The sequence below is a fragment of the Cavia porcellus genome, unplaced genomic scaffold, assembly GCF_034190915.1.
Source record: "Cavia porcellus strain 051 isolate PalLab524CR breed Dunkin Hartley unplaced genomic scaffold, mCavPor4.1 scaffold_12, whole genome shotgun sequence".
NCBI classification, from domain to species: Eukaryota; Metazoa; Chordata; class Mammalia; order Rodentia; family Caviidae; genus Cavia; species Cavia porcellus.
The window spans coordinates 53,883,079-53,907,633 of NW_026947495.1; the positions used below are offsets into that span (position 1 = coordinate 53,883,079).

Here is a 24,555-nt window from a genome sequence, read left to right on the forward strand (position 1 = left end):
CTTAAATCACTTTTCCAGGAGATAAGCATTACTTTTTCAGGTGACCCATAAACTTAAATAAGTCTTAAGATTTGAATTTTTAATAAGGCTATGAATGCATCCATTTAGTTGAAATATAACACAAATTTACCTGCTAAAGGTAGAATTAAATTTTACAAGTTCATAAACGTAAGCATTATTAAATGTTTAATTTAAATAGGGTAGTTAATTTCAACTGCATTCGAATTATGGGCTACACACAGTCTAAAAATACGTGCTAAATGCTGCATTGCCAAAGGAACTTGAATTAAAACGGTTTCACTTGTGGCCAGGTGATGGCGCTGTGGTGCAAGATGCTGCATTGTATTTATTTATTTATTTTATTTTTTTCATTTAGCATGCTGTTTTCTAACAGACAGTGGGTACCATCGAGTGAGTGTCAGAACAGAAAGCTAAGGCAGAGGCAAAGAGGATGCTGCCATTGCCCTTTCTTATTTTTTATTCCTTAGTGAGGATAGAGCACATGTGAGATTTTATATTCTGTTCTAGAAAGATTTCTAAAACGCTGCATAGAGATTATTAGATTCAGCACATACAAATACATGGATTCTGTTCTACGATTGACAGTTCCCTTTATTTCAGGTAAGCCAACATGATTCTCTTTTTGATCTAACAATAAATTATTGTCTGTGTTGATAGTGGCATTTAAAATAAGATTTGCTTTGCAGTCTTACATTGAGACTAAAGGATTTGAAAGGTCTAATCTTAGCTGTTCTGCATTTTAAAATCTTCCTAGGCTTAAAGGAGCTCTGACTATGACATACTGTGTTTTCATATTTCTTTGACTTTCCAGGCTTTCTGAACATCTCTGGCGATGTTTGTTTACCTCTTCAAGATAAAGCTTTCAAAATGAGCGATGGGTCTTAACTCTCACAGGGGAAATATTGCTCCTTAATGTGCTGAGCAAATTGTAGAGATGTAATGAAGCACATTAACATGGCAGTGGCTCTGCCGGCGCTTAGGGCTGAGCCTGTGAGAGCAGCCTGAGAGGCAGGCCAGCAGCTCGAGCCCAAGGCCTTTTGAACAAATCCTATGGCTAGGATGGCGTGGATTGTTTATGCCTTTGCCTTTACCTTTTAGAAATAAGATGAAAGTCACTTCAGCCACATGAGTGAAGATTTACGTAATGTTTTATAGACTTGGAATGATAGCTTAGACACTCCCCACCCCCAGAATTAAGATGAGGAGACCGAACACAAATTAATTACTGTGAAAAAGAGATTCTTTCAATTTTAGTAGATTTGTGATGATAAGGCTGGGACCATTTAGGAGAGTTGATATTGTCAAAGGTGTTCACGTTTTACATTATTTTAGGTCATGTGACATCAGCCGTGTCAGGGTGGGATGACTCAGGAGGTGGAAATCGCCCGCAACAGCCTTGCTTCTCTCTGTTGCTCTGCCTGGTTTCCCTTAAATCCTCTTTTTAACATCGTCAGGATCATTATAAGAAAGACATAATGTATAAAAATTCCATACATAAAAAGCCACAGATTGTCATTTAAATCAGTTTTAAATGAGTTTTTAAATAATTTTTGTAAGATTTTTTAAAAAATGCTTTTCTCTCTCCTTGCCCAGAAAGGTGTGTGTGTGTGTGTGTGTGTGTGTGTGTGTGTGTGTGTGTTTGTGTGATGGTGCAGGTGTCAGGTGCTGAGGTGCATCAGGATGTTTCTGTCTCAGTCATCATTTTCCTATAGATTGCTGTGCTGTGTCTGAGGTTGTGAAAGCCACAGGGTCTGATTTTATGGAATGGGTGGTCCACCATGAAAAAAATCTATTACCTTCATGTGTGTAGAATCTATAAAGAGTTTTCACTTCCACATGGTTCTATATAAATGGGAATTTTTGAAATCATGGATTTTTTTTAGCATCTTATTTAAGAAAAGCTACTGTGGCTGAGCTAGATTTCACATTATATGGATTTTCACATTTAGAATCACATACTGAATTAAAATCATGTAAGGCTAGAACACTGATCTGCAGCTTTTAGCATTTGCATAGAAGTAAAAAAAAAATATTTTTACTGTGAACGATTCCAGGTGGTATAGACCAGGTGTTCTGATATTTAGTGTGAGTGTGTATATGTTTTTCTGCGTAAATTCTATAAAACAGAGTTTTTTCAATGTACAAATTGTTCAGTGGCCTATTACATAAATTGCTAAATTTCCTCAGGATTTCTGCCAAAGCATCCAGGAAAACTAAATTAACAGTGATGTAGGCTCTGTGCTTCTCATGTTTTCATTTCACTACGACATTAGGTATACTGTTCTACTTTCTGTTTATGTATGATCATAGACTCGCCCACAATTCTGTTTCTCCAACCTAACAGAATATACTATTCATATAGGTCAATCTATTGACATGAGTATCATCTCCTATCTTGGGTTTCCTCTCTTTTTTTGCTTATGAGGTACAGGTATCCTATTTCTTCAATATTTTGAGAAAAGAAGCAGATTAAGAAATGCTAATATTTATGGAATACTACGTAGATATCAAGAATTGTACATACTAAAGATTGATAGTCATGGATCTTACCTTGAAAAGATTAACATGAAAATATTCATGTACCTATACTATCTGCATTGGTCAGCTTTTCTCTCGTTGGGACAAAGTCCCTGGTGTATACACTTTAAATTTAAAAAGATTTATTTTGGCCCACAATTTTGGAGATTTCAGTCCATGTTTACCTGACTGCAAGGCAGAAACATCATGGCAGATGGTCATGGTGGAATTAAGCTGGTCACTTCATAGCAACCAGGAAACAAAGAGAGAAAGGAAGAGTGAGAGAAGAGACCAGCCCTCCTAAGGCGTATGCCTAATGATCTGCTTCCTCCAACCATGTCTCATATCTTAACAGTCCGTGCAGCTAATGAACTCATCAATGGGCGAAGTCAATGATGAGGTCAATGTCCTCATCATTCAGCCACTTTCCCACAGTCCCACCTTTGAACATAGACACCCTTAAGGAACATTTTGACACAACTCATAGCAGTGTCATAGCTCAAAATATTATAAATGCCAAAATGAGGAAGGAACAAACGTGAGCAAAGAAATAGGATCGGAATACCAGGCACGGTGTTACATTCTAGGATTCACAGTAAAAGTTGCCACAATATTCGTCCATAAATGAAAGAGAATTTAGGAAGACATGAGAGTTAGATCTCTAGGGTTAAGCTTGATATAAGTGGACAAAAAATAAAATTGCTCATGTTAGGCACAGAGGTAAGGCAAGCAAATACACATGAACAGTGATTTGGCTCTGGGAAGTGAAAGACAACAATAAATAATCCAACCTTGTTGAAAGTTGTCATTCATTTGTTTTGTTTTTCTTTATTATTATTATTCCTCTGGGCCAGGAAAAATACGATGGTATTAATTTTACACATTTAACAAACTGACACATATTCTTATGTAGAGGTTTCTTGTAAGAGACTGAATTTTATGTCCAGGTATCAGATTAGAGGATAACTCCATGAGTCTTCATGAAGTTATAAGCCAGAATTAGGTCACACATAGATGTAGATGCATGGAGAAAAAAATGGAGTCAAAATAAGTGGTGGGATAATCTTAAGATATGAGAAGTAAAAAGGAGTCTAGAAAAAATATTAGATAATTGTAGAAAAGCAATGGGAAAAGTTGGGGGATAACAATGTCAGAGGAGGCAAAACAGGTGAAGTGAAAGTCAAAATAAAGTTTAGTGTGGGTAGAAAACCCATAAAGGAAGTGATTAAGGAGAAGACAGGGCAGCGCTAATGGCCTAAGTTCTGACTTAATCGTGGTTGAACTTTCAGAGAAAATGGTTAGCGATTTCACAGAGATAATTTACCTGACTGAGCATTAGAGTAGAATGAGGAGGCTTCAGCGCTGAGAAATACTAGGATGTTTACCAGTGAAATACACAAGAGATTATGCTGTATAGCTTTTGGAGGAAGGCACTATTGAGGAAAATTTGGTTTTATTTCGACTTAGAGAAATTTAAACCCCTTTGTAGAGAAAGAATGTGTACTCAGTAGGAGAAAACTGAGAAAAGAAGAAACAAAACTCAAGGCCCTGGAGGAGACAGGAGCAGAATGGTTCAACTGGGGTTTTTTTTTTTTTTGGAGTGTTACAGAAGAAGGGATGGGTGACGGCTTAGAAACAACCAGTACAGCTCACTTTGAGAGGCTTGTTCCTGGAAATGCAATCTTGTCTTAGATAAAATATCTCCTTAAGTCAATTGGTTTCTCAGTAAAGGCTATTTATGGCATTTTCTGGACAAAGTAATTAATCCTCAGTAGTAAAACACTTTCCTGCAGAGCACAGTATGGTCAGATTAATCCTTGAATTGGAGGCTAATAATACTGTTTCATATTAATATTATTTTACATACTTAAGTTATCTATTTTTATTCAGAATGACCTGTTTTGAAAACAAGCTCTATAGAAAACTTCTATTACATATAGCGTTACATATCTATTGTATATAACTAGGTTGATTATTGCTAGCATCTGAATTAATTATTCAAGATCCTTTCTTCTTTAATACTTTTCATTAGTACTTTTACCAGGATTTGTATATAGATAAAAGAACTCCAGGGGCTGGGATATAGCTCAGTGGTGTAAGTGCCTGCCTGGAGAGTACAAGGTCCTGAGCTGAATTCCCAGAACCAAAAAAAAAAAAAAAAAAAAAAAGAATTTCAATATAATCTCAAACTTCCTTTCATTACGGTAACTAATTTCCATTGTGAAGCTCCCTATTAGAAGTCTTTCAGTCTCTGTCCCTCCTTCCCTTCTCCTATAACCCTCCCTTGGTCCTTCCCTCTGAGTATCTATTTTGCATTCACATTTCATGAAATCGTAGTGTGAGACCTTGAAAAGGATTCAGGCACTGGTTTAGAACTCCATCCTTCACACTGCAGCCTTTTGAATAACTGCTTTCTCAGTTCTGACATCCTTACAACTATCTCAGTAGCTTCCAAGTCTTAAAAACAAGAGTTCATCTATTGACTCCAATTCCCAATTATTTAAATAGGACAAAATTCAAATTGCATGGGTGTCAGTTTTTATTGTCTTATTAAGACATTAGGGTTATTATTTAAGGGTGTAGAATTCAAGATTCAATAAATTTCAGAATTTTGATGCCTTCATCTTTTTTGAACAGTAAAATGGGCATGTTAGAGTGTTTTAATGGAACATCAGATAATTTGAAATAGAAATACTAACTCAAATTTAATTCCATTAACATCTGTTGCACACCCACTGGAGCTGCATGAACAACGCTTAGCACTAGAGGTGCTGAGGTGAATGTCAACCACGTAGCAAACCTAAGCCGACGCTTTTCAGCTTAGAGATCTTTTATAATGATATTTAAACAGAGGTCATAGAAAACATACAAAGCAAGTATTAGAATACTGGTTTCTACTTTTTGCTCTAAGAGAACATGCTAGAAAGTAACATGATGCTCTTCTTCTAAAACCTTTTATAAAATCATAAATACTTCTAATATCAATTCCAAACCAACTTTCAGATGCTGCCAACAGGAAAAAAAATCCTCCTTTCTTATGTTATCATGTTTTTCTTATATATAAGACATGCATTTACATTACATTACCTTCTTTAATTTTCTCTGACTATAAAATATAATGTTTATTTAAAAATCTTTGTTTAGTTAATATGTTTTGCTTAGAATTCTAAAACTCATGTTGGCAATGAAGATCAATGAAATCTTTCAAACTTTTATATATAGATGGAAATAATATGATTAGCAATAGTATATTATCTATTGTTTCTTTGTAAAAAAAGATGATTTGCATCAAGAATATAAATTATAATCTTATTGAAATGGAAAGGAAAAGATCCTTTCTCTCTATAATATTCACACATTAATGTCATCTCCCTTTATTAAATTTAGATTCACAGTATTTGGAGATGGGTGGAACACAATGGTGGGGTGGAATTTGCAAGTCAAAGTGTAAATTTTCCCACTAATATTCTTTTAAACTTTTAAATCGGGTGTTTATTTTGATATAATTACTAACTACATTAATAGTGCAGAAAACTTGATCTCATATAAGGTATTTTTGGTACTTGCTGAAGATTTTTAAAGAGATAGGATCAAGAGTACTTAAATATATTTTACCCATCAGAATATATTAAAATTCTATAAGAAAATAATAATTTTAGTTAATTTTGTGTGCATACTTGTTAAATACTCACTGGAATAAAATAACCTTAAGAAACAATCACTCTCGAGAGGTGTTTTGAATCATTTTATTTATTATAGTTTTGAATTATTAGGTCTTTTGTTGGTATCTAGAATCAGCTGTTATTATAACATGCTACGCTTTCAATGTGAGCATGTCTTGGAATTATTAATAAATACTAAGTGATGTGGTTATGCAAATATGCCCCGTTACATACTGTGTTGGATGATGTGTATGGGAGAGTGATGACAGAGTAACATAATGTTTATTATTAAGCATATATGAAAGATAATGGATTAGTTGGAAGATTAAGGGGAAAAAAGGAGTTTATGAGGAGATTTGGTAAAAGATTACTGACATTATTTCCTTTCTCTAACTGAGCTCAAAAAGTAGAATATCTAAGACATGAAAAAGCCAGTCAGAGGATGGCGATCATGATCTTTTTTTTTCTTTTCTTTGCTTCTTTCTTTCTTTCCTTCTTTTTCCCCTTTTTCTCTTCTCTCTCTTTCTTCTTTATTTTGAGGCAGGGTCTCACTAGGCCGTGGCTTTGAACTATGTATGCAGCACTCACTGACCTCAAATTCATAGCAATCTTCCTGCCTCAGCCTCCAGAATGCTGGAATTACAGGCATGGGTCAACATGCTCAGCTTGTAATGATATATTTTTATCACTAGTCATTATCTTACTAGTTAGGATGTTTTTTTCTTTTACCATTTCTTCTCTGCATTTGTAGCAATTTCCAAGCAGTTAGAATTCTAGCAATTTCCAAGCAATTAGAATTTCCAGCAATTTCCAAGCAGTTAAAATGTGCCAGACAAGTGTCAGTCCTACACCCACTATTTCCTGAATCAACAATCCTAGAAGCCAACAAATCTTATTTTATATATGTGGTTTGTAAGTAATTTTTCCAGAGTAATATGTCTATATTAAGACTGTTCCTGGAAAACTAGGATTTCTAGTTGACCTGTTTCTCAGGGAAAGGGTATTCAGAGATGATTCTGTCTTACATTTAACTGGTCTACTAAATAAATGCTTCATGAGTTTCTTGCCTGGATATCAGAAAGTTAAAATGTAAAACGTCCTGTAAGTTAAAAACTTTCAGACAAGCTGCTTCAACTACTCGCTTTGATTGAGCCACCAACTGACATGGCAAATGACTGGCTGAATCCTTGATTACATTATCTGGAGTGGTGTAACGGCGAATCTTGATACTGACTTCCCAGGGAAGTCAATTCTGTGCAGAAACAACTATCAGTCAGTTCTATGCTGTTTTGACTTAGACAAAGAACAAACAGATTATGAGAAACCTTTCTGCACTTCATTTAGCTTCTCCACAAGTATTAATGGAGAAATCTGTGCTGATTTCTGGCTTTAGTCTTACAATTTCAGGCCAAGAACCTCCTACATTCCCAGCACTTTTAAGATAAATGAGACTATTAAAACAAAAATAATGCCTTATACAAACCTACCAGAAATGTTCAAGTGTAATAACTTGGTATACTACATAAGAATATATTATTAGAGCTGGGGATATAGCTCAATGGCATAAGCATCTGTCTGGCTAGTGTGAGGTCATGAGTTTGATCCCCACCACCAAAAACATAACAAAACAAACAAATAAACAAAAAAACCATTGTTACCAATGGTTAGATTACTTAAATAAAATACCTGAAGTATATATTTAAGCTCCAAATAAATAAAGAGAAGCTTCCATGGTCACCAATAAGGAGACAACTAAAAACTTAAGTGATAAACAGGAAATCTGATACAGGGTTGTGAGCAACAGAAGGAGGTGTGTCATACTTAGAGAAAGGTCCAGATAGTCACGGCTTGTGAAATATAAGGAACTGTAAACCCGAGAACCCTCTATATAACAGAAGAGGTGGAGTTTCATGGAAATTTGTATTTTGACTTCAATGTGTATTTCTGCCATTAAATTTAAATTAATTTACTTTCCCCTTACCATTAAGATAATATATATATATATAATCTTATTGGTATATATATATATATATATATATATATATACCAATATTTATATATATAAATTTTTGTCCTTTACAGAACATAAAAAGACTAAAGGACAGTGGTTTTATTAAGAGATTTTTCAATCATAATATATTTGTTAGCTAGTTGATTAGTTTTAAGTATGTGTACATGTTGCATTATTTGCTTTTTAAAATCGACTTTCTTGCCTTTCTGGTCATTAAATGTTCTTCTATATAATCTTTTTGTGGTTGTATATTATTCTATTACATGGGCCCTACAAAATTTACTTAGCCAAAGTCCTGTTAAATGTATGAATCATTTTCAGAATCTGTATTTCTCTTACGACAAATACATCATAAATAGTCTGGTAAATTTTGTAAACATTTTATTGTTCTTTTAGGCACTTTCTAGATCTTGAGTTGCTGGAACAAAAGATTTAAAAAGATATATACATTTTCAAATGTGTCAAATTAAATGTATGCACATGTAAGCATTGCGTGTGAAAGCCAACTTCTTCAGTATACCAATTCGAGATTTAAGAATTGTTTTTCAAATATGATAGTGAAATTTAATCCTTTTGTTCAATTGAGAATTAAAAATTTTGCCTATGTTTTCATGAAACTTTGTATCTCTATAAATATTCTGGTCATAACTTTTTCCAAGTTTTTTATTATAATGATGTTTATTGATACATATAAGGGTTTTTATACTTTAAACATAAAAAAACCTCAAGATTTAATTTAAAGTTCTTTAAAATTTTTTTGCAATAGTATTTCTATTTTTAGTGTCTTTTGATATTTACTTATATAGAAATGCTTTATATATGTATATATTACAAACTAAAATTACATATTATGCAATTTATATATATTTCTATATAACTTGAAGAAATTTGTACTACAGTTGAATACTTAGAAATATTACTTTCTCAAAAGTACCTAAATATTCAGTATAATCAGAAGTATTTTTTTTTCTTTTTTTCGTTTACCGGGGATTGAACTCACGACTGCCTGCTTGCAAGGCAGGTGCTTATGCCGCTGAGCTAAATCCCCAGCCCCAATCAGAAGTATTTTAAAAGAGTTGTAATTTATCTAGTTTCTACAGTATTAATCTGTGTATGCTAGGCAACCAAATTTTTAAATTGACAGTCATGGGTTTCCAGAAAAGTTGAGCGGGTAATAGAATATCCGTCTGTTTTAAAGAAGACATTATTATAGGCTAGTCTTTAATATCTAGTCCCAAGCTTTTTGATGGGTATTTGATTTGATATCAAAATCTATTTTACTTAGTTCTGTTCAAATCTAAAGCTTTATAATATATCTTAATATCTATTATGAACTACTTCCATTACTACTCTTTACGTTTGTATTGTATTGAAGTCATATTTAACATTTTACACTTGTGAAAATTATCAAGTTCACTGATACTCAAATTTAAATAAAAGTGTAGAAAAATAAACACTTTGGAAGACAATCTGATAGTATCTCTCAATATTTAAAGAATATTTATCTCAATCTGAGATTTTCATTTCTAGGAATTGATTTTAACATATAACACACGTATTTAATAACAACAGTCAGTGCAGCATTGACTTTCAAGAGCAAAAACAATAGAATAGGCTAAATATTCACTCACAGGGATAGATTTATTTGGTTATAATGCAACTATGCAACAAATACTTTACAGGTGCTAAAAATAATTTTATACTTTTGTACGCTGATGTTAGAAGATGATCAAGAAATACTGTTCAGTTAAAAAAATCAAGTTGCATAACACAATGCATGCTGTTATGTCATTTTTTCTTTTCTGTTTTGCTACTGGAGATGCAACTCATGATTGTGCGCTTGCAAGGCAGGCACTTATGCCACTGAACTAAATCCCCTGTCCTGTTATGTCAACTTTGGAAAAAAGAAGAAAACAGAAAAGTATTATTATTTTGCATAGAATTTCACATACACACTGTACATATGTATATATATATATATATGCTGTACATGCATATCTTTAAGAATAAATGAATAATACTATAATAGATGAATAATACTGGTAATATACTACACATGCATATCTTTAAGAATAGATGATTAATTAGAGTTTTTGGATGATTATGAAAGGAATGTGTAACTATGGTTACTTTTGGATTCTCAACTTCTATAGTAAGACTTGATGGTAGAATTTTTTCTTCTTGTCCATGTACATTTTAGTAGAAATCGCATTGTTTTTTTACATTACAAATGCAGATAAGATGTTCTTCACAATTCAGCCTCTAAAGAGAAGATAGTTCTCCCTTGATGTATAAATGTTATAATTTTTATCAGTTTAGTTCATATTGTAATCCATATGGCTTGGACATATTTTATAATTTTTTATTCCAAGTGAGATTGTTCTTCAGGGTTTTATATACATGTGCTTTATTCTTAGATTCTCTATTTTAAAATTGTATATATCTATACAAATATAATGGCAAACCTGGAGAAAATATGGATTCAAATATTTTCCATATATGGAAATGAACCTTCTAATAAACTTTGCAAATGTACAATCTTTTGGGGATAGGAAATTGGCTCCAAGAATATTTGCATTTTCTCCAGCATGAACCCTGCCACAAATCTTGTTAATTTCATTTTGCAAATAAATGACATAGTTGCAGACTAGTATCTCCAATTTTCTAATTTCTGTCCTTTAATGTGCTCTTTACCCTTCCTTTGACATTTGCTTTCATGATTTTAAATTAGATTCCATCACATGCAGATAATTGTGGTCTTCCCATAATCTCTATTTCATATATTCTGTGTGTTTGTCTTTACAGTTTGTCTTGGTTATTTTTATTTTTCTCTCATTGCTAGGACAAAATACCCAACACCAAAATGAAGAAAGTAAAGGTTTATTTAGCTTACAGTTTTTGGAGATTTCAGTCCATAATGAGCTGGTTCCAAGACTGGGTGGCATGACACTGGGGCAACATTTCAAGGCAGCAGCCAGAGCAAACAGGATGAGAATGTTTACAAAGTAAAGACCTTGGCTCCCTGCTGAGTCTCTCAGTTAAACTTCTGAAATTCTCAAGTTGAGACAACCTATCAACTATAACACAGGTCAGATCACCAAGCATCTCTGAATCCAGCCACAACTCCAGTGTACTAATCTTACCACACTTTCATTTTATCAAATACATTAAATTGCATGGTCTGTTATAATCATGTCTTAGATTTACATATAAGCTTAACAAACATTCCCATTGCATGGCTTTCCTTTTGCAATTTCCTAGCAACATCCCCATGCTGGTCATGTCCAAATCCCCCTTTCTGCACGCCTGTGAACATGAAGCTGACGCATCAGCACAAGCAGGCACACTTCCCGATGCTCAGCAGTCCCCAGACTTTATTTTCCCAGTTCCAAGGACTTAGAATTCACATCTTATTTTCTTCTCAAATCACTAAAACTTCTATTTTATCTTCTTTCTTATTTGGCATCTTTGTTTCCTACATCACTGAGAAAACTGAAGTTTCAGACTTTAATCACTATGTAGATTTCCCTACCAAGCTCTGCACCCACAAAACGCAGCCTCTTTCATGTTACCTAAGCCAACTAATCCCATGTCTACCTACAGTAATCTCCATGTAGTCCTTCTTACTTATACCAGGGTATCATGTCATTATGTCTGTATATTCTCTCTCTCTCTGATCTAACTTACTCCTATTTCATCATATCAACATTTTACTATCATTCATGTATTCTATATTTTTATACCTAATTCCAATGAACTCCATACTGCCAGGCCCAGTGGTTCATCTTCAGTCTTCCTCTTATCTGATCGCCAAGCAAGGCCGGTCAGTGCATCCTTACTTTCCCTTTCTCAATAATCTTTTTTTTTTTTTATCTCAAGAAGCAAATGACACCGATCTTCCCTTACTCTATTTGCTCCTTCACATTCATTGTAATCATCCCTCTCCATTCCTAACTTCATTATTTAAAAGAGTTCCTGGTTCAATACCTGATTTGCTTTTCTTCTATATCTACATCTACTTCCTTAATGAGTCTCATGTCTTTAATGATTACAATAACATGCTTATATCTAGTTTCCTATTGATCAATACTTATGTGTCTAAGAGCTTATTAGACATCATAAATTGATATCTAGAAAATACTTCAAAGTTAAAATACTCAAAACTAAGTTTCTGATCTTTGTTTTTCCTACCAACCTGCTCCAACTCCACTCTTCCTCATTTTATTTGATAGGCAAGTATCTTCAATTTTCTTTATGCTCAGGCTGAAAACTCTGTGAATCTTTGATTATTCCCTTTCTTTGATACCTTACATCCAATGCACCAGATATTGCTGTTGATTTAATCTTTAGAAGAATCCAGATGCATATCTGACTATCCTATCGTCTCTACTGCAGCTGCCCTGTCATGACTATTTATTCTGTGTCTCGACCTTAGAACTTCAGTGGACTTTATCATTCTAATATTTCTCTTCACATAACCTATTTCCCAGATAGCTGATAGGCATATGATTATCCATCTGCTCAAAATTCTGAAATGCCCAATTTTTACACAATAAATGCTACTTTATAATTACCAATAAGACCCTAATTAACCTAAACTCCAGAGCATTTTCTCACCAAATTAATCTCCAATTCCTTTTTCTCTTTTTCACTGTATTTCTTGAATATTGCAAGAATATTTTACTCCCATCTTTTAGGCAGTTTTCTCTGCCTTAGGGCTTTACCCATCTTTATGGCTGACCACTTTACCTGCTTCAATTCTGTGCCCAGATATAATTTTTAATGATAATAAGTCTATCTTATTTAAATTACAGATCCTCTTTTTCTAACCCCATTGTATCGATCCCCCATATTCTGCAGTATGGTTTTGTTGTTGTTGTTATCCTTTGCTAAGTTCTTCTTTCTTTCCCTCCTTGTTTAAACCCTTATTGTATTTTAGCATACCCTGTACTCTGATCAGTAAGGCACGCTCCCAATGAACAGAGGCTGCTATCTTTCTGGAGCTCTGATATTTTATAAGTGCTTATAGTAGTTTCTGTTATATGGAAGAAAATAAAAGTGTTGAATAAATAAAGGAGTCTTAGAATCTTAAAATATTTTTTAATCATACTAAAAGAAACCTTATTTTCACTTTTGCTGGGCTGATTCAGACTTGCAAGTAACCACTACAATTTCTTTGACTTTTCATTCAGTATTTATGCTAATAAGAATGAAATGCAGCCATGCATGGTGATGCACACCCGTAATCCCAGCACTCAGGAAGCTGAGGCAGGAGGATTGCTGTGAGGTCAAGACTAGCCTGGACTACAAAGTGAGCTCAAGACCAGCCTGAACTGCATAGCAGGAACCTATCTCAAAAAAAAAAAACAAAAAAAAAACAAAAAAAAAAAAAACAAAAAAAAAAACAACAACAACAAAAAAAAAAAAACAAAAGAATGAAACACATGTTGATGTTCTAGTACCAAGATTTACACCAAGGATAAACGTATCATTAATACTGACTGATGTTCATTTCCTGATGTTCACTTCCTGATGATTTCATTTGTCATGTTTCTTATATAACTTCATTATTCTTTGCTTGCTTGTCTGTGTTCTAGATAGTATGATCTTCAAAGTTAAGAACTTGGTTTTCATATTTGTCTCCCAAATACTCAGCCCAGATATGGCATGTAAGAAGTTTTCGAAACATACTATTTTAGGCACAGGATGAGCATACATTTAAAATTTATCCAGGCATGATGGCTGCATGCCTGAAATACCAAAACTAGAGAGGCTGAGGCAGGAGGAGTGCTGTGAGTTCAAGGCCAGCCTGAGCTACAGAAAAGAATTGTCTCAAAAACACCAAAAAAAAAAAAATTATTATTGTTCTGGTATGTTCTAAGTGTCCCTAGGTTTCTCTATGAAAGTCTTTTAATTCATGTCACAATTTAGCAGAAGGAAGTATAGTCTCACTTTTACAATGTGATAAAGCTGGACTTTCATCCTGGATTCCATTTTCTTTCAGTCATTGTAAATGCCCTCACTAACACATCTCTGCCTATCACATCATAGAAATCTATGTGTTCTTTCCTGTTCAGAAGACAGTAAGATTAATATTTGCAATTCAAGATTGTTGGAGCATATTCTGGCTATGTTTTTAGTTGAAAGCCAACTATCAGGTTTGTGAGTTAAAATGTGGTAAATGTTATTTTACTGCTCAGTTTGACAGGGGAGGGGGAGGGAGTTAGTTTATAGTTTTGTGCTTTCAGTCCTATTAATAAAATTATTTACTACCTTATTTTATAGAAATCATCAGAATCTAATCAAAATCACCCACTTGACTCTCCTTATGAGTCTGCATGCATGCTGTGTTCTAAATCTCTGCTTAAATGTCTGTCTTTGTTAAATAATTAATGCCTACATTTCTTTACCTGTAAGAAGTTTATCTAATATAAATATGCCAAATATCCACCAAAGTGTATATCAACTTACTTTTGATCATACACTGAAAAATTTTTCCATTGAATATGTTTCTGCCCTTCTTAATGTAATTATGCCCTTCTGGAATTTTGAAGTGGCAGTAGGAAGTTTTTTGTTTTTTTTTTTTTTTTACAGTCTCTAGTACTTCAGAAGATACATTTGAACATTTTCCCTAATTAGATATAACTCAAATGTACTTTTCTTTCTGATCTTCTTTTCTGTTCACATATGTAATGTGTACTTCCACAATATCCTGCATCTATTCTATACTTATAGTGCATATTGTCCAGATATATGTGCACCTGGGACCTCATGTTTCACATGAAAACATGGCCCATCTAAGGACAGTTATAGTATATTATAGTTTCACCAGGCTGCAATCACCTGCATATACTGCTTTCCAAAGGGAGTGATTGTTGCGTTGGCTAAGCTTAATCACTGAATATTACATTTGAGATACTATTTAATAGCTATTGCTTTTGCAATCTAAGTATGTCTTATTTCAAGTGACTCATTAGAATAAATCCCAGTTTGTTTATTTTAATAATAATGCCTTCAATAACTTTTAAATTTGATGTTAGTTTGAGTAGACTACTTAGCAGTTTTTAAAGTGATACAAATGCAATATATATGCAATTTCAGAGGAAACTTTAATAATCTTAACTTAGAGCATCTCTATATTTTGTTCATAAGACATTCTCTTACTCCGTGAGTACTTTTATAATGTGATTCAGCAATAATAGTCCCACAAACACACGCATACTTAAATAAAGCTTCCTCCTTTCTCATTGATATAATTTAATTTCAAAAATATAACCTATAAAATATATAACCTAGATTTTATAAGACAGAATAAAGTGTATATAACAATGTCATTCTGAACTCATTATTGCAAGGAATGTGCATTTTGGCAGGAATTTTAAATCCTTAGTTGCAGAATTATTTGAGATAACATGACACTCAGTCAAAAATTTGATTTTAACTTCTTTATTTTCCCAAGATTATGCTTTCTCAGATTTTACTGTACCAAAAATTCTTCTCATTGTTAAAGACCATAAAAAGTTATAAAAGCAGCAAATTATGATTTGAAAAATTTGCTGCATTTTACAACTAAGTGTATTCTATGAAATATGAATGGATTTTAAAACTATATTTTAATATTTTTTATCTTAGTTTTAATGAGAAAGCTTTGTGCAAGTAGAAGAAAATAATGATTCAGGACCTAATCTTCTGTAGAGCAAGTAAATGAACCACATTTAGGGAAATGTAAACAAAACCAAACTGAATAAGCAAAAGGAATGTATTGTCTGGTCAAAGGGTAGTACGTGTATAAGGGTTAGGGCAAGTACTTGACATAGTCAAATAAATAGGTGGTAAGGACCAATTGAACATTAGCGATTGGATGCATGGTAAAAAGAAACAATAGTAATAGTCATAACAACTACTACAATAATAAAAGAGAAAAGTCTGTCAGGTATATTTTACATTTAGACATTTAAAGAGACCTTGAGAATACACATAGCGTACAGATCAGATGACCAAATGAACCCGGATTTTTTTCTGCATTTTCTATTCTGTTCCTTTGATGTCTGTGACTCACTTGCATGTTCTGTGCCAGCATCATGCCATTTTATTATTGTATGTCTTATATACTTTCTCATTGATAGAGACAAACAACTAACACCCAAAGTTAAAGGAAAAAATGTTTGTGTGGCTCACAGTTTGTAGAAGTTTCAGTCTGTAATCATTTGGTTCCAAAGTGGGTGGCCCTGCAGACTGACATGGAGAAACATTTCATGGTGGGTAGGAGGTATCAAATCAGTCAAGGGACCTTAGCAATTTCTTTCTGCCACCTTGACACTCTATCTAGGCTACTGAGATTGGGGCAGTGTGAAACCAATTAGTGGACTGATTTAGTGATCTCACACCCTTAGTCCCAGGATCACACACTGTAGATTCAGTCACTTAAAAGTCTAACTACAACCTCATGAGGCTTTGGGGGACATCTAGACACAAGTCACAACACTAGCTTTGTAATACAACTTGAAATCTTGGATTGTGATGCCTCCTGCTTTGTTCTTCTTGCCATAGCTCTTTTGTTATTCTAGTTCTTTTCTTGTTTCTTATGAATTTGAGCACTGTTTATTTCCAAATCTGTGAGGAATGCTTTTGGTATTTTGATTGGGATTGCGTTAACTCTATGTTCCTGTTTTGGTACTGTGGGCATTATGATAATGTTTGTTCTGCCTACCTAGAAGCAGGGATAGCTTTCCATTTTCTCATGTCCTCTTAGGTCTCCTTTTACAGGCTAAATAGTTTTACTTATAAAGGTCTTTGGCTTCCTTTGTTAGGGTAATTCCTAAGTATCTAATTTTTCTAAAAGCTATTTTGAATAGTATTGTTTTCTTAAATTCTTTTCCAGTGGGTTCATTATCGAATAAATATTTTTTGATTCATTTTCTTTTGCTACTAATTTTTGTGTGATTTTATATAATGCTACCATTTGTTTATTAGTTCTAGAAGTCCTTTAATGCAATTCTTTTGGAAATTCTACGTGAAGAACCATATTATCTGCCAATAAGTAATAACTTGACTTCTTTCCTCTTGTATGTGGACCCCTCTTACTTTCTCTTGTATGACTGCTCTGACTTATCCACTTATTTAAACTTTGATAAAGGGGTCAAAAAGTGTGCTGCAGAAAAGATAATCTCTTTAATAAATGATCCTGGGACAACAGGATATACACACATAGAAAATAAGATCTAGACTTATATCTCTTGCCAAATAGTAAAGTCAAATCAAAACGGATCAAAGATCTAAATATCTTTTACGTATCTTCCCAAAAGAATTAAAGATATTATATTACAGTGACACATGCATACTCCTGTGTCATGGTTTGTGTCTTGGTGGCTCCCCCAAGCTTCATGCAATCATGGATGTGGCTGAATCTAGCATTCATGATTGGTTCATTGTCTAGCACTGTCACTGGTGGTGTGAGTGCTGCACCCACCCAGGGATGGAGCCAGCATACAGTGTAAGGGCAGGAAAGGGGCATTCTTGGCTCCTCTTTTGCTCTGTTTGCTCTTGTTGTTTGCAGAGGCCCTGAATAGTGGCCCCACCACACCATTCTACCTTGGTGCTAGCTGAGTATGCACTGAAAGTTCCAAAATTGCAAGAAATAAACCTTTCCTTTCTTAATTTTGGGCATCAGGTATTTTGTCTCAACAATTAGAGAAAAGTAACTAAGACATCATGTTAACTTACATACAAGAGTATGACAAAACTGAAGTCAGAATTTTTTATTATTCTTTCCTCAAAAAGCAGACGAAAAGATAATTTAATTTTTGTTAAACCCGTGTGTTCTACATGCCCCTCCTAACCTTTAAGCTAACATTTTCTTTCTGACTGTATATCTGGTAGCAAAGTTTCTAAAATTCTTTGTGGCATGCTTCATTAACAACACTAGTTTGATCTGCATAGTACTAAGAAATTAATGTATAGTAACATCACTAAAATGCTACTTAAAGCCTATCCCAAGGTATAACAAACTCTCTGCTTTTATGAATTTTAACTTCTATACCTTTGTATAATAATTCACTACTCTCAATGCTATATGGATTTGAGCCTTTTACCTCAAAAATTTACCTTGATAAATATAAAATTACCTTATTTATACATGTAGCTTATTTTATATATATTACATTTCTAATAACTTTGCAAAACCTACATTTTTATCTCTGTTTGCCTGATATATTTTTGCCTACAATTTATATTTAATTTTGGCAATTTGTTCCATGTCTCTTTTAAATAAACAGCATCTGTCCAACTTTTGTATTGTGATCTAATTTAGTACTTTTTGTCAGTTAATGTGAATCAACAAACTCACAACTTTATTATAAGTGGTAGGTATATTTGATTTCTTCTCTCATGACTTGTTCCAATTTTGTTACTTCTAATCCTCATTATTTTTTCCAATTTGCTATTGGAATATATTGACTACAGCTTTGTCTTTCTTCCTTTTCCCTCTATTGTCTTCTAACTAACTGTGATGAAAATAGTACCTTGTTTTCATTCAATTATCTTAAAAGAATAAAACTCAGCATCATAACAATGAAACAAAATCTATTCACTACCTTTATAAAAGATAAAACTTTAGTTATTTCCTTCCCTTCCCAACTATTCTGTTATATAGATTCATATATAATGCATATATGTGTGTACATACGTATTTTGCATGTATACCATACGTACATGCATATATGTATACGTATACTATCGATGATGAACTAGGATATAGCTCAGTGCTAAGGAGGTTACCTAGCATTTTTAAGACCCTGGATTTGATTTCCTCTAGCACAGCAAAATAAATACATACATGATCAAAAAATGAACCATGTATCATTTAGTATTTCTTACTAAATTTTGAAAAATGCTATTTATAACTGTAATGCTTCATAATCATGGTAGCAATAATGATTTAAATGTAACTAATTGTAATTTCTCCAATTATTTCTATCATCTTAGAGCTCCAAATTCTTCTTAGAACCTAAGAATCACATTTACCTGAAGAACATATCAATGACATAAATTTCTCACCTATTGCTGTGTAAGGAAGTTTCTCTAACACCCTCATATAAGGGCAATTTCAGTGGGTACACAAATATTTTCTTTTAAAATATCTCATTCTTTTAATCTCAGACATTTAGTATAGGGTAAGACACTATACAGTCAGAATTTTGGTTTTATTCTCTCTCTCTTTTCATAAAAGCCTTTTCTCTCTACCATAAACTAAGTAGACTTTTTTCCTTTATTTTTAAACTCTTCTAGATCAACAGGCTATGTGTACATTTGGAAGGGTTTCATTAATGTGGGAGTTATTTGATGAAACCTTATGATTTAAGATTCCATTCTTGATAACAAGAACTATTGCCACTACTATGTTTGGTTACACTGGTATTCAAATTATTGTCATCAGTTAGCGCATCATTTACATTTGTCCCTTTTGTGTCTTTATGTTTCTTTTAATTTTATTTAAGGAGAAAAAGAAAAAAAAAAACAGAAAAAGGATATAAGTTATAAAGAATTTCAGAAAAAAAGTAGGAAATCACTAGTTAATAGATTACATATTGTCATCTTAGAAATATTTGTTCAAGTTACAAAATTGAAGCATATAAAGTGGACATTCAAACAGTGAAACGGCAAACAGTTCTGTTCAATGATCCAACAAAACTCAGTAATATGGTTATCTATCTTATACACTTAAATATACATGCAGTTATATCCTTTAGAGCACTTTCTTTTCCTCTCTTTTTTACAATGACAATTACACATTTTGGGTTTTATTACTCCCACAGTTCTTATTACTTTTTTTTGAAAGAAAGTAAAACCAAATGTGACATGACAGAACAGAGTCAGTCAAACCAAAAGGATGGACATAATACATACTGTAAAAACAAAATACAAGGTGATCAACATTGGTTACCATAATGCCTCTTGCTATCTTAAAAAGAATTGCCTATATCATCAGTTATAATAAAATTGAACAAAACAGTAAAGAACAAAATCAGTAAAACCAAAACATTGGAGACATTGCCGGACTTCAAAAGAAGATAATAATCAAACCAAAAATGGACATCATAATGAATCTTATTGTCTTCACAGTTGTTGCCTATACTCTCGAACTTGGTAGTATCAAGCAAAACAGAATAGAGGAAAATCAGTCAAAACAAGATGGTGAGAGCAATACAGGGTTTCAAATCAAGTTAATAGGAAATCAAAATGGGTTACTATATCCTGCTATTTTTTATTTTTCCCTTAATTAAAACAATAAAATTTAAAAAGTAAATAATAAAAAAGGAGATTGAGATAAAAGAGGACACAGCAACAAAACAGCACAGGTCAAAACATAACCATTTAAGCAAAATAGTGTTTCACCACCAGATATCCCGACATAAAAGTAGTTACCATAGTGTCTGTTTCCTTGAAATCTTTGAGTATAACTTCATATACTGTTGCATCAAACATATCAAGACAATGTAAAACCATTCAAGAGAATGATAGTATTACAGAGTATTTAGAACCAACTAACAGAAAATGAACAATGGTTTCTGTATAATCTCCTTGCCTATAAAAGTTTTTGTTTATACTGTCACATATAATAAAATCCAGTAAGATACAACATGTTAAGACCGAAGGAGACAGAAGAACAAAAGCTTGATGGGACTTCAAAACAAGATGATATTAAATCAGCACTAGCTATTATGATGTCTTGTTTTCTCCAAAATAGCTGTTCCTACCATCCAACCTTCTCTGCCTCATTTCTGTTGAGCTCTTTTTCTGTCATTAGTTGTCAGTTTGTCTTCTTCATATCGCTTTCTGCTTCATTCATTGTGGCCTCTCTGCCACTGTTTCTGGAATATTGGTATTTTTCTTTTTTTTTTTTTTTTTTTAGAACGTCCTGCAGTATTCTCTGTAGAGTCAAATTGGTGAGTCCAAATCCCACTAGTTCCTCTTTATCCTGGAAGCACCTTGTTTTTCCATCAATTTCTAGGAACAGTTGTACAGGATATATTCAATCTATTAAAACTTGAATTATTTCCCCCCACACTCTTTGCAATTTGATGGTTTGTGCTGAGAAGTCTGCTGTAATTCTGATGGGAGTTCCCTTCTAAGTGATCTGTTTCTTGTCTCTGATGGCTTTTAATATTCTGTTCTTATATTGGATTTCTGGAATTTTGATTATTATATGCCTGGGTATTGTTCTGTTTGGGTTGTAGGTGGCTGGGGTCCTGTATGCCTCATACATCTGAGTATCTTTACCTTTTGATAAATTAGGGAAATTCTCTTGGATTATTTCTGTGAATAGCTTTTGTAGTCCATTTGTTTGTGTCCCTACTTCTTCTTTTGCATTCTTAATTCTTAAGTTATAGATCCTCTTATCATCTTCTAGCCTTTGTATTATTGCTGTTTGTTTTCTTGTTATTTTTAAGATGTTTTTCATTTCATGCTCCCATATTACAAATCTGCCCTTCAATTCAGATAATCTATCCTTAGTTTCTTTCAAGCTGTTAGGCCAGCTTTCAATAGAGTTTTTAGTTTTCTGGTAGTCTCTTTGAGCCTGTTTCATGTATTCTATGTTTTCTCTATTTTCTCCATCAAATAATTCTCCCCTTTTTTTTCTGTTCTTCCATTCCACCATCTGTTTTTTCTTGAGTGGGGCTTATCATTTCTCTAACTATTCTACTTATATCTTGCTTTATTTCGTTAAATACTTCATTTTTAAACTCATCTATGAGGCTCTGGAGATAGCTTCTTTCATTTTGTTTTCCCCCATAAAATTGCGATGGCATCTCGAGGAAATACACTTTCAGCAAAGTAATTAATAAGAGCCAGTAAAGCCAGAGAAGTTTCTGTTTTTCCTGTATGAAATCGCCAACCCGGAGAGTGGGCTTCAGCTTCTCCAGCTTCCTCTCCAGTATGTGGTGAAACTTCACGCTTTGTTGAAGGAGCCTCAGAATGCTCCGATCACTTTGCTATCCCCATTATGTGTGCCTTGTCATAGTTTCAGAGATGGCAGTCGGTATTCATTTGACCCCAGGTCTGTTAGCTTGTTACAAAGAAGTACAACCTGAAAGGAAGTATACAATAAAGCAACCTGCTCACCTTATGGTGGCAGGGAAGCAAAGAGAGAAACAAAGGACAAGTCCAGGTCCAAATCCCTCCAAAGGGCACTTGTCCAGGAGAGTTTCAGATGGACCTCATCTCTTAAAGATTCTACCACCCTATGAGTGCCATGGTTCGGAGACACACCCACACATGCACATCTGAGAAACACTAGCCAAATCACAGCACACAACACATCATGTTCTCTTATACTCAAATGAAAAATAAAAGTCAATGTGTTTTTTATTTTAACATTTTACTTCATATCTATTAGCCAACAAACCTCCATTTTTTACCAGTGATCACAGCATTATTCTTGCTGGAATTTTTCAATCTCAGCTCTTTTCTTCCAACTTCTTTTAAAGCAGGAGCTTGCACAATATTTCATTGAAGTGGTCAGATAAATTTAATGTTCTCTATTTTTAAAAAATTATCTATGTATTCATATACTTCAAGTTTTTTCTAAGGCTAAATGTAGTCCCCTTGATTTCCAAACTTAATATTTTCTTCTTTGCTTTTGATCTCATCCAATCCTTCTTATTTCAAGAGAAAGTGCGGTTAAACAACTTTTCCTTTCATATCTTTAATTTCTTATTTTTCATTACTGTTTTTTTCTGCTTTCAGGAAAGCATGGCTCTTTCAACATTAGGAAATGTGCTGTTTGGTTCCATTTTATCCCTGTTTCTCTGCCCTTAACTAAATTTCTTAAATAGACTTATCTCATCTAATTTCTTTATTTCATTGTAACCTATTAATTATTTATCCACTCTTATAGGTATTAAAATTGCATTTTTAAACCCCAACAACAGTATTTTGTAATATTAATACCTTATAATATTTAATATACTATGTAATACAATTTGCTTAATACTTCATTTCCTTCTTAAAATCTTCAGCTAATTGCCACAGACCTTTAGCGTTCAGTTTGTCATCTTCTTTACTGTGCTGTCACCCTTCCCAGATACAATTTGCAACTTGATCTAAGCAAAAACCCCTCTTTTGCTTCCACTAGTCCTTGCATCTGCTACTGTCCTGATTTGTCTTACTTTCTCTTGTCAGTCAGAGAAAAGTCCCACTTGGAGCTTGAACTGTGCTCATGGTTTCCCTTTCAACTAGATGTGTTTTCACCCCAGAGTACTCTCAAAAGCTCAGTATAAATACTACTTCACCCTAAAAAAACTTTTATAATCACTTGCACTCTCAATACCCTTTATCTTTTAGAAACAACAATAGGTCTTTCTTTTCCTTTTCTTTTTTTGAGTAAAAATACTTGAGTTGCAGTTTTTCATATTTCATTTATTTGCTATAGTCAGTGAAATAGCTTAACATTTTAGTTTTTACATCTAAGAGATGATAATATTCATTCTTCCTTGATTTACCTCTCTGGACTGCTACAAATGAAAATAATGCATACAAAGTCATTCTCTAAGTGTTTACAAAGTGAATCAAGCACGCCATTATCACAAACTGTACTCTACCTTGCCGTCTTGTATTGCTTTTGTACATTATTCTTTTATATTGTTTCTAAGCCCAGTGTTGTCATCTAAATTTCAGTGCCTCTATTTTGCTACTTAGTAACATTTTGATTTTTTGAGATTAGGAAATAGTGACTTCTGTTAATTTTAAAACTGAATATTTAATGACATAATGAGTTTTTGCTTCCCATCGATGTATGAAATCCATTTCTGAGAAGTTTTCATTGTCCTTCTCGTCTCATGGGGATGGTAAACTAAACATAATTGATAGGAACATTGTTAACCAAAAAGATCAACATGAAAAACAAAAATAGATAGTTGATCTGTTTCAGATTTCCAGGACTATCTTGGTGTACTCACATAGATTTAAGGAAAACAGGAAGTAGATAAATGGTGAAGAAGCTTTGGTTTGTAACATGCATTTCACTGAAATATGCTCTTCAAAAAATAAAACAACCACGTTTTTCTAATAAGCACTAATTTGAAATTCAAATGTATTCTTCTGCTTAACCATTACTACATTAATATATAGGATAGTTCTATTACTCCGGTGTTTTTCCTAGTCAATTATTCCTATACTGAGATAAAGCTACTGTTGTGATTTCTTTATGTACATAGGACAATAAAGATGCACTCTTTCTTCTTGGTTCCTCTCAATTACAGTTAGTTTTTTTTTAGATTTAACCATTTTTTTTGCATATGTCAGTACTTCATTTTTGTTGTTGTAGAGTAACATTCTACTATGTAT

At 33.3% G+C, this 24,555-nt stretch overlaps 1 protein-coding gene across 3 annotated transcripts in view; it reads left to right on the plus strand.

Moving 5' to 3' along the window:
• The first annotated feature begins 370 nt into the window (after window positions 1-370).
• LOC100716680 (sodium channel protein type 2 subunit alpha) overlaps window positions 371-24,555 on the plus strand; it is a 129,828-nt gene continuing 105,643 nt past the window's right edge. For 2 of the 3 annotated variants that reach the window (XM_063259190.1, XM_063259193.1), the window contains exon 1: window positions 372-621. The gene's annotated coding sequence lies outside the window, so the exon portion shown is untranslated. Of the gene's footprint in view, window positions 622-24,555 lie in introns of all 3 variants that reach the window. The other variant, XM_063259191.1, reaches the window with a different exon arrangement.